Raw genomic sequence first — 11,471 nt, forward strand, 5'->3', positions numbered from 1 at the left:
AGAAAGAAAGAAAGAAAGAAAGAAAGAAAGAAAGAAAGAAAGAAAGAAAGGGCAGCTGAATCTCCATAAGAACAGTAAGCTTTGTGGTATTTTAACTTATCTTCATCCCACCTCGCGCTCTCAGCTTGGTTCTTCATTGCTGATGAAATACAGGTAGGACTGACCAGAACTGGTAGACGGCTGGTTGTTGATCATGAAAATGTCAGACCTGATATAGTCCTCCTTGGAAAGGTCCTTTCTAGGGGCTGATACTCTGTGTCTGCGGTGCTGTGGGATGATGACATAATACTGACCATTAAGCCAGGGGAACATGGGTCCTCATAGGGTGGCAATCCACTAGGCTGCCCAGTGGCCATCATAGCCCTTGAGGTTTTAGAAGAAGAAAACCTTGCTGAAAATTCAGAAAAAAATTGGTGTTATCTTGAGAAATGAATACATAAATCTACCTTCTGAGGTTGTAACTGCTGTAAGAGGTAAAGAATTATTTTATGTATTTATTTATGTTTTTGAGTCAGAAGTTCCCTCTGATTGCCCAGGCTGGAGTGCAATGGCATGATCTTGGCTCACTGCAACCTCTGCCTCCTGGATTCAAGCGATTCTCCTGTCTCAGCCTCCTGAGTAGCTGGGATTACAGGCATGTGCCCCTATTTCCAGTTAATTTTTGTATTTTTAGTAGAGACGGGGTTTGACCATCTTGGCCAGGTTGGTCTCGAACTTCTAACATCAAGTGATGCACCTGCCTCAGTCTCCCAAAGTGTTGGGATTACAGGTGTGAGCCACTGTGCCTAGGAGGAAAAGGATTATTAAATGCTATTGTTATTAAAGAAACCAAAGATTGTGATGCTTGGAAGGTGTGTCTATGACTTCGAGATTATGGACTTCTGGCCAAGCCAGAAGTCGGTTTCTTGCAGAGCACAAGTTTTAAATTGGGTGAAATCTAATTTATTTGTTTTCCTTATGGATTATGCTTTTTGAACCATTCACTATGCCCTAGATGTCAGATGTTTCTCCTATGCTTTCTTGTAAAAGTTTTTTTTTTTTTTTTTAGTTTTTTATTTTAGATTTAAATCTATTATCCACTTGAGTTACTTTTTTGTATAAAGGTATGAAGATTAGGTCATGTTTTTATCGGCCTATGGCTCTGCAACTGCTCCAGCACCATTTGTTAAGCAGACGATCCTTCCTTCTTTTTGTCTCTTTGTAAAAAATCAGTGTGAGGCTATTTCTAGGTTCTCTATTTTGTTCCAGTGATCTATGTGTCTATTCTTCTCCCAGTACTACACAGTCTTGATTCCTATAGCTATATAAGAAGTATTGAAATATGGTAGAGCCATTCCTCCCACCTTATTCTTCTTTTTCAAAAATTGTCATATATATATACACATATATATGTGTATATATGTACATATATTTATATAATATATATATATCCACATATATATGCAGAGAGAGAGAGAGAGAGAGAGAGAGATGCAGTCTGACTTGTGTTGCTCAAGCTGGAGCGAATGGGGTGATCTTGGCTCACTGTAACTTCCACCTCCCAGGTTCAAGTGATTCTCCTCTCTCAGCCTCCCACGTAGCTGGGATTACAGGTGTGCACCACCACACCTGGCTAATATTTGTATTTTAAGTAGAGACGGGATTTTGCCGTGTTGGCCAGGCTGGTCTCAAACTCCTGATGTGAGATGATCTGCCTGTCTTGGCCTCCCAATATGCTGGGATTATAGGGGTAAGCCACTGCGCCCAGCCCAGCATTGTCTAAGCTATTGAAAATTTGTTACAGCAGCAATCAGAAATGAAAACACATGGAAACATTTATTAGTGAAACAAAAGAGAAAGTTAAGAAACAGACTAATCTATATGCAAACTTCAGCATGCATTTCCAAATAGGGGCAAAAGATGATGGGTTGTATAATAAATGATTGCTTGACAAGTGTCTATCCGTTTGAAAAAATGAAGATTAAATCCTTACTTTAAACTACTTAAAAAAATAAATTCTAAAAATCCAGTGACTTAAATGTGAAAACGTGAAGTCATAAAGAACTAGATGAAAATTTAGGAAAATATTACAGTGTAAGACATCTTGAGTTGGCATAGGCACTTCCTGACATTACACGAAGGCTATGAACAATGAATCTGACATAAAGATGCAAAAATTAAAGTATCACCTAATTCAAAAGACACCATAAACAACTGTTTAAAAAGGCAACTTTTGGGGAAAATGGTGAAGCATCTGTAATACATTAAAAGTAACCATCTCTAATATACAACAAAGCTTTTGCATATCAATAAGAGAAACTGGAACAACCCAATGAAACAATGTGTTCTGGCATGGCACTACTTCACCGTATAGCAGAAAAGGATCATGAAATAGAAAGTATGAAAGGAAAATAATAAAGGAAATGGAGAATAGATCCCAGAAGTTTCAATGTTCATCCAATAGAAGATCCAGACATACAGAACAGAAAGACTGGGCCGGGCTCAGTGGCTGATGTCTATAATCCCAGCACTTTGGGAGGCCAAGGCAGGCACATTACCTGAGGTCAGGAGTTTGAGATCATCCTGGGCAATATGGCAAAACCCCGTCTCTACTAAAAATACAAAAATTAGCCCGGCGTGGTGGTGGGCACCTGAAATCCCAGCTATTGGTGAACCTGAGGTAGGAGAATCACTTAAACCCAGGAGGCAGAGGTTGCAGTAAGCTGAGGTTGTGCCACTGCACTCCACCATTGGTGACAGAGCAAAATTCCATCTTAAAAAAAGAAAAAAAAAGAATAGAAAGACTGTAGAGAAGGCGGTACTTGAATAAATAATGTTCTAGAATTTTCTCAACTGAACAAACACATGAATCTTCAAACTGAAAAGATTCACCTAGTTCTGAACCTGATTAACACACATGCATGCGTGTGCACACACACACACACGCCCTAGGAGTAAAATTTCCAGGATAAATATAAAATCCTGGAAGTCCCCAGAGAGAAAGAGAGAAGAGAGAATGCAATGGAGAAGTTTTTCAAGGAACTGATTAAAAATAACTTTGGACCAGGCGCAGTGGCTCATGCCTATAGTCCCAGCATTTTGGTAGGCCAAGATGGGAGGATACCTTGAGCTCAGGAGTTTGAGACCAGCCTGGCCAACAAGGCAAAATCCATCTCTACAAAAAATACAGCAAGTAGCCAGGTGTGGTGCCACGTGCCTGTAGTCCCAGCTACTTGGGAGGCTGAGGCAGGAGAATCACTTGAGTTCAGGAGGTAGAGATTGCTGTGAGCCCAGATGGTGCCACTGCATTCCAGCCTGGGTGACAGAGCCAGACACTGTCTCAAAAAACCAAAACAAAACAAAAACAAACAAACAAAAAAAGTTGAACTTAGATATCTATATACAGCCAGGATAATCCAGAATGAGGGAAAAATTATTTCAGAAAATTCATGACACATATATCTTTCAGAAATCACTATTGGTATATAGTCCTATGAGAAGAGAAAAGTAAATTTAAGAGGAAGGAGGTGATTTCAATAAGCAATGGTGAAAAGAAAAACAGTAAAATGTATTAAACAGTGTAAACTTTTGATTGTAAACTTAAAAAAATTATAGTTTTGAAATAAAATTGCAGGTATTACATAAACATGGAAGATGGGAGGAGGGACAGGAAAGAAAAGAGAAGTTCTTTTGCTGTTCAAGGAATGGATACAGATACTAATGAGTGATAGAACGGTAGAACGGTTAAAGGCACTAGCATTTCATTTTCTTTTATTTTAGACAGGGCCTCGCTCTGATGCCCAGGCTAGAGTTCCATAGCACAGTCATGGCTCACTGTAGCCCCAGCCTCCTCAGCTCAAGTGCCTCAGCTTCCCATGGAGCTGGGACTACAGGTGTGCACCACCACGCCTGAGTAATTAAAAAAATTATTTTTTGGTAGAGATAGGGTCTTGCTGTGTTGCCCAGGCTGATCTTGAACTCTTGTCCTCAAGCAATCCTCCCACCTCCGCCTCTCAAAGTGGTGGGATTACAGCCATGAGCTGCTGTGTACAGTTAACACTAGCATTTTACAGTACAAACTATGGAACCAGATAGCTTGGGTTCAGTTTCTGGCTTCTCAACTTATTAAGCTCAGTGACCTTGTGTAAGTCATATAACCTTTCTGTGTCTCAGGCTACTCAAGAGTAAACTGGGGATAACCACATTATCTAACTCATTTGATTGCTATGATTTGATGGATAAATACATGTAAAGCACTTAGAATAGCACCTGTCATGTAGTTAAGTGGTATATATATTTTAGTTGTTTTTAGTAATGACTTCAAATTACTTTTAAAATGTAAAAGCATATCTGGTTCCAGAAGAGGATGGTGAACCAGGAATAGTTGCTGGCTTCCTTCCCAAACCCAACCCTACAGATGCCCCAGAAGAGGTGGGAAGTGGTTGGAGTTCAGAACAGTTCCCAGTAACAAAACCCTTGATGGTTTGGTCCCCACTGGGGGATGAGATGGCTTAGAGTGGGAAAAGGTCAGAGGCCACCAATGAAGGATCAGCCCAGGTGGAGATTTCTAAGTTGCATTCTTTTTTCTCCTTGTTTTCTGGAAGGTTATTACCTGTTCTGTAAACGTATAGAGCAGACACTTGGCAGGGCTGGCCCAGTGCTAACCCAAAGTGGTGTGATAACATTAAGGAACAGGGGGCTTGGAAAGTTCCTAGAAAAAGTGCAGACTCATCAAAGCTGGCCAGTAACTGAGCATTCCTTTCCTACCTCTTCCTCTGCCCTCTGAGCTGGGCAATTACAACCAATATCACCCACTTTGTCTCTGAAAATAAAAGAAAAGATCATAAGGACGACTTTACTCAGTGGCAGGACTACTGTGATAGGCACAGGGACCACTGCAATGGGGTCTTGCAGTGGGAGAGTGATATTGGGATCGACTTCAACTCCACCAAGGACAAGTGGGGATGTGTAGTCAAGGCAGGCTACAGTGCAGTGGCTCCTTCTCTGCTCACTGCAACCTCCGGCTCCCGGGTTCAAGTGATTCTCCTGCCTGAACCTCCCAAGTAGCTGAGACTACAGGCACGTGTCACCATGCCGGACTAATTTTTTGTATTTTAAGTAGGGTCAGGGTTTCACTGTGTTAGCCAGGATGGTGTTGATCTACTGATCTCGTGATCCGCCCTCCTCAGCCCCGTAAAGTGCTAGGATTACAGGCATGAGCCACCGCACCCGGCCAACATGTTTCTTATCAGACTTCAAATCTATGTTGATGTTGATGCCAGAGAGGTATGCATAATAAAGCATGCCTGACCCACACTTCCTGTAATGGCCTGAAACAGTCTCTCAGGTTAAATTTTAAAAGAGCCCTGGCTTCGGAGGAAGTCCATTCAGATAGTTGGGGGCAGGGGGCTTAGGATTTTATTTTTGATTTACAAGACCTATATAATAAAACTGCATAAATTCTAAAGAACAAGTCTTGTGCCTGATGTATGGACCACACAAAAAGTTCACCAAAGTGTCCAATGCCATTACCAGAGACATTCGAACGACAAATCAGGATGAGAAGTTGATGTTTCCACACTGTAGACAGCTTTTTCCAAGACTTCAGAATAAGTCTTCATATCATAATGAGACTCTTATTCCCTGAATGTCTACATGTTTCACTTGACAGAACATGACCCCCAAATCCTTTAATTCACTTAGTGCTCCCTTTTATAGAGTTGGCACTCTGCTTTAATTCAACCCAGTCCCAAAATACTACTCAAAGACTACAAGAGAGCTCATTCAACTGCCCCATAGTCTTGTGATTTGTTTAGCTGGTGGCCCCTAGGCTTGGGATCTTGGTTCAAAACCATTGTACAAAGTAAATTTATTGTACAATTGCTAATTATAGCTGGATGCAGTGGCTCATGCCTGTAATCCCAACACTTTGGGATGCCAAGGCAGGCAGATCACTTGAGGCCAGGAGTTTTACACCAGCCTGGCTAACATGGTGAAACCCTGTCTCTACTAAAAACACAAAAATTAGCCGGGTGTGGTGGTGGGTCACTGTAATTCCAGCTACTCGGGAGGCTGAGGCACAAGAATCACTTGAACCTGGGAGGTGGAGGTTGTAGTGAGCAACCTTGCTTACTACGGTGGCTGGATCGCACCACTGCACTCCAGCCTGGGTGACAGAGCGGGACTCTGTCTCAGAAAACGAAAAGAAAAACAAAAGCATAATAAATGCAGTTAGGAAACTATCTTAAAACACACAAAAAAAATCCCCAGTTTTTTAGACTGATTATTTAAACGATAAATAAAAACAGATCAACATGTTAAGGAAGCCTGTTTCAAACCTAGAGGAGCAGACTCGCCCTGCTTCAGTGCACCCTTGACACTAATGTTCGATTTTTAGAAAAACTGATAAACAATTTATTTTCAATCCCAACCAGTCTGATCATATGTAAGACTCCCTTCCCAAGGCACATCCTTCATAAACTCTCAACAACTTGCCTAGAGATTCCATCATTTTTAACCTGCAGTCTTAGTCCCATAATTTTTCATTTTTATATTGGACTCCAATCTAAGTACTAGCAAAATGTTAGAGGAAAGAATAAACTTAGGAAAGGACTCTTAAGCAAAAAGGATCCAGGGAAATTCTCAGCCTATCAAGATTTCAAAAGACACTAAAATTAGGAAAGGCACAGTCAGGAAGGTATGCTGTAGAAAGTCAAGAATGGGGCCATGTTTGCTAGTGCTGAAGAGACTAGGCACGTGACTCAAGGAGCTCTTCCACTATGCTCAGCCATAGCCGGTAATAGAAATGATATTATCTGGGAAAGATCCACAAAGCACCTGCTGGTCTAAAGGTGTGAATCACTATGACATACATTCTGAGAGGAGGGCTATGGGACCAGAGGGGAGAGCTTCAAGCTACAGAGGATTATTCTGAGTCCTTGAAACCAAATGGAATTTGTCCTGCTAGATTTCAAAATGGTTGGAAGCAGCGACTCCTTCCTTTCTTCCATTTTCTCCCATTTGAAATGGAAACATCTGTAACTATTATCCTACGCCTGTCCCGCCACTGTATTTTTGGAACAGATAACTTGTTTTCTAGTGTCACGAATTCACAACAGGAGAATTTTGCCCCAGGATGTTTCATAACCAGAGTCTCATCCATATCTGTTTTAGATGAGGAGACTTGGTACTTCTGAACTGATCTTATTTGGATAAGATGTCGGACTTCAGGGAATGTGCACGGTTTGAGACATTAGAGGATTTGGGGACAGGGTGCATGTATTTTGCATGTGGGAGAGATGTGAATCCTCGGAAGCCAGAGGGCAGGCTGTGGTAGACTGAACAATGTCCCTCCAAAAGATAGCCACATGGTAACCCCTGGAACCCGTGAGTGTTAACTTACAACAAAAAAAGTGATTATGCTGGTCAGGTGTGGTGGCTCACACCTGTAATCCCAGCACTTTGGGAGGTGAGGCGGGTGGCTCACAAGGTCAGGAGTTCAAGAGCAGCCTGGCCAAGATGGTGAAACCCTGTCTCTACTAAAAATACAAAAATTAGCTGAGCATGGTGGCAAGCACCTGTAATCCCGGCTACTCGGGAGGCTGAGGCAGAGAATTGCTTGAACCCAGGAGGCAGAAGTTGCAGTGAGCTGAGATCACACCTCTGCACGCCAGCCTGGGTGACATAGTGAGACCCCGTCTCAAAAAAAAAAAAAAAAAGAAAAAAGTAATTGTGTTAAAGATACTGAGATGGGGAAATTCTCCTGGATTATCTGGGTGGGCCCTAAATGTAACATTGAATGTCCTTATCAGATTGAGGCAGGGAGATCTGACACAGACAGAAGAGAAGAAGGCAGTATGACTGCCATGATTTGAATGTCCCCACCAAAACTTGTGTTGAAATGTAATTGCCATTGTAACAATATTAAGAGGTGGGTCTGTGAGGAAGTGATAAATGCCATTATCAAAAGATTGGATTAGTTATCACGAAACTGGGCTTGTTATAAAGGGGAGTTTAGCCACATTTTCTCTGTCTGTCTCCTGCACTTGCTTTTGTCTTTCGTCCTTCCACTGTGGCACAACCTTTACCAGATGCCAACACCATGCTCTTGGACTCCTAGCCTCTAGAACTGTACACTAAATAAATTTCTATCCTTTATAAATTACCCCAATTTGTGGTATTCCGTTATAGTAACAGAAAACAAACAAAGGCAATGACCATGGAGATTGAGATTAGAGTGATGCAGCCATGCATTAGTCCATTCTCATGCTGCTATAAAGAACTGCCCGAAACTGGGTAATTTATAAAGGAAAGAGATTTAACTGACTCACAGTTCCGCATGGCTGGGGAGGCCTCAGGAAACAATCATGGCCAAAGGTGAAGAGGAAGCAAATACTTTCTTCACATGGTGGCAGGAGACAGAAGTGCCAGCAGGGGAAATGCCAGACTCTTATAAAACCATCAGATCTCATGAGAACTCACTGTCACAAGAAGAGCAAGGGGAAAACCTCCCCCACTGGGATTTTTAATCCATGGGGATTACAATTTGAGATGAGATTATGGAAATTATTTTAATTAAAAATAAATACATAAATAAAAGCACAGATTTTGGACTCAATTCAACTTCTGGGTGAATCCCAGCTGTGTCACCCACTGACCTTGAGCAGACTGCTTAATTCTCTGAGCCTCAGTCTCAACATCTGCACACTGGGGATGATAATAGTATTTAACTCAAGAGAAGGTTGTGAAAATCAATGGGAAGATGTACATAAAGGGCTTTGTGCTGGGCTCAAGGGCCATTGCCTTGTCCCTGCCCTAAGAGAGCTCCCTGTCATCCTGGGGGGATCTTAGAGAGATCAGGGCTGTACATGGAAAGCCTAGAGAGGAACGGGGACTTGTTGGAGGTGCTAGGGATGGGGGTAAGAGAGACTTCTTAGACAAATGGACTTATGAGCTCCCTGATGAACACAGTGGGCCCTAATTACATACTCTTTTTAATACTATTATTATAAATATTATTAATATCAATGGGTAAAATATATTTCCGGTTTTTTGGTCTTTTAGAAAAAGACATATATAGAAGTGGATTTTTTTAGTTTAAATTTCTTTTTTAAAAATATTTTTATAGAGATGGGAGTATCACTATGTATCCCAGATTGTTCTGGAACTCCTGGCCTCAAGTGATCCTTCCACCTCCTGCCTCACCCTCTCAAAGTGTTGGGATTACAGGCATGAGCCACTGGAACTGACTCATTGAAATTTTTATTTCTTTCTTTCTCTCTATCTCTCTCTCTCTTTTTTTTTTTTTTTTTTTTTTTGGACAAGATCTTGCTCTGTGGCCCAGGTAGGCAGCAGTTGCCGAATCATGGCTCACTATAACCTCGTACACCTGGGCTCAAGCAATCTTCCTAACCCAGACTCCTGAGTAACGGACTACAGGCACACCACCCCACCTCGCTAATTTTATTTTGTGTGTGTGTAGAAAAAAGAGACAAGGTATGGCTCTGTTGTCCAGGCTGGGGTGCACTGGCATGATCGTGGCTCACTGCAACCGCTGCTTCCTAGGTTCAAGTGATCCACCAGCTGTGGCCTCCCAAAGTGCTGGGATTACAAGAGCGAGCCACCGCGCCCAGCCCAAATTTCCTACATTACTAAAGAGTTCCTAGGGAAAATCCCATACATGAAAAAGTTAGAAACTGACAGGAAGGATTTGAGATGGCGACCTGCTTTGTATACACTGCTTATTAAAACTGGATAACAAATGTACCACGGGGGGTGGTGGGGGGGATAGGAAAAACGGAAAGATAAAACCAGCCCATGCGTACTCTGATTCTGAAAGAATCTAAAGAGAAAATCAGAGCATGCGTACTCTGAACTTGGAGTAGCCAATCCCAGGGGATGCTTTAGGCGGGAAAATCAGAGTCTCTGCCCTCACTTTGAGAAGGTTCTGTCCCTGGAGCCTGGACTGAGAGACTCCACATCAGCTTGGCTTGTCCCGCCTACTGTTCTGACTTCTAATTGGCCGGACGGAGTTCACTGACTGCCCTGATTGGTCCATCATCCTGGGGCAGTGACATCACAGAATATTTTCTCCTCCTCCAGCCATACTTTGTCGCCAACTGCTGCCGCCGTTGCCGCCGTTGCTGTGTCTCTGAGGTAGGTTCTCTTGAAGGGACACCCTAGATGGGCCAATGGGGGCAGATAGAAAAGGAGGAAGCCTCCGTAGGGGCCTCAAGTGCTTGGGGTTCCGAAAATCTTGAGGACTGAAAGACAACTAATGCCTTTCAGGACGATCATCATGGAGGAGCCTCCCACCTCGGCCTCGCGTCTACAGGCCTGTCCCATCCCACCCCTGGAAATATTTTTTCATTTTTGTATTTTAGTAGAGACGGGGATTTGTTATGTTGGCCAGGCTGGCCTTTACTGCCTGGGCTCAAGTAATCCTCCCACCTCGACCTCGGGACTACAGGCACGCACCACCCCGCCCTCACTCATATTTCTTATTTTTCATTTTTTTTAGTAGAGACAGTTTCGCCATGTTGGCCAAGCTGGCCTCAACCGCCTGGGCTCAAGCAGTCCTCCCGCCTTGGCCTCGGGACTACAGGCACGCACCACCCCGCCCTCACTAATATTTTTTATTTTTTAATTTTTTTTTATTAGAGACAGTTTCGCCATGTTTGCCAGGCTGGCCTCGACCGCCAGGGCTCAAGCAGTCCTCCTGTCTCTGCCTCGGGACTACAGGCAGGCAGCAACCTGCTCCCACTAATATTTTCTATTTTTCATTTTTTTAGTACGGACGGTTTCGCTATATTTGCCAGGCTGGCCTCGACCACCTGGGCTTAAGCAATCCTTAACCTCGGCCCAGGGACTACAGAAGTACAGAAGTACACCACCCTTCCCATGCTTTTGTTCGTTTGTTTGGTTTTAGTAGAAACCGGATTTCACTATGTTGGCCAGGCTGGCCTCAACCTCCTGGGCTCAAGCAATTCTCACACCTTGGCCTCAGGACTACAGATGTGTGCCATTCCGCCCCTGCTAGTTGGGTATTGTTATTGTTGTTGTTCTTTTTAGTAGAGACAGGGTTTCGCTATGTTGGCCAGGCTGGGCTTCACCTCCTGGCCTCAAGCCATCCTCCCACCTCGGCCTCAGAACTACAGGCAGGAACCACCTCGCCCATGCTGGGTTTTTTTGTTGTTATTGTTATTAGTAGAAGTGGGGTTTTGCTATATTAGCCAGGCTGGCCTCGACTTCCTGGGCTCAAGAGATCTCTTGCCTCGGCCTAGGGACTACAGGTGAGCACTACCCCGCCCCCACCAATACTTTTTATTTTATTTTATTTTTTTAGTAGAGGGTTTCCCTAGGTTGGCTAGGCTGGTATCGACCTCGTGGGCTCAAGCGATCTGGCCCCCTTGGCCAGCCAAAGTGCTGAGATGTTACAGGCCTGTGCCACCACCCCCAGCTAATTTTTTTGCGGGTTTTTTTTTTTTTTTTTT

At 43.2% G+C, this 11,471-nt stretch overlaps 1 protein-coding gene across 2 annotated transcripts in view; it reads left to right on the top strand.

Moving 5' to 3' along the window:
• The first annotated feature begins 9,890 nt into the window (after nucleotides 1–9,890).
• LOC111533764 (putative protein SSX6) overlaps nucleotides 9,891–11,471 on the top strand; it is an 11,399-nt gene continuing 9,818 nt past the window's right edge. The window contains exons 1-2 of one of the 2 annotated variants that reach the window (XM_026451080.2): nucleotides 10,103–10,134; nucleotides 11,050–11,135. The gene's annotated coding sequence lies outside the window, so the exon portion shown is untranslated. Of the gene's footprint in view, nucleotides 10,135–11,049; nucleotides 11,136–11,471 lie in introns of both variants that reach the window. The other variant, XM_026451079.2, reaches the window with a different exon arrangement.

Source organism: Piliocolobus tephrosceles, chromosome 12 (assembly GCF_002776525.5).
Source record: "Piliocolobus tephrosceles isolate RC106 chromosome 12, ASM277652v3, whole genome shotgun sequence".
Classification (NCBI taxonomy): Eukaryota; Metazoa; Chordata; class Mammalia; order Primates; family Cercopithecidae; genus Piliocolobus; species Piliocolobus tephrosceles.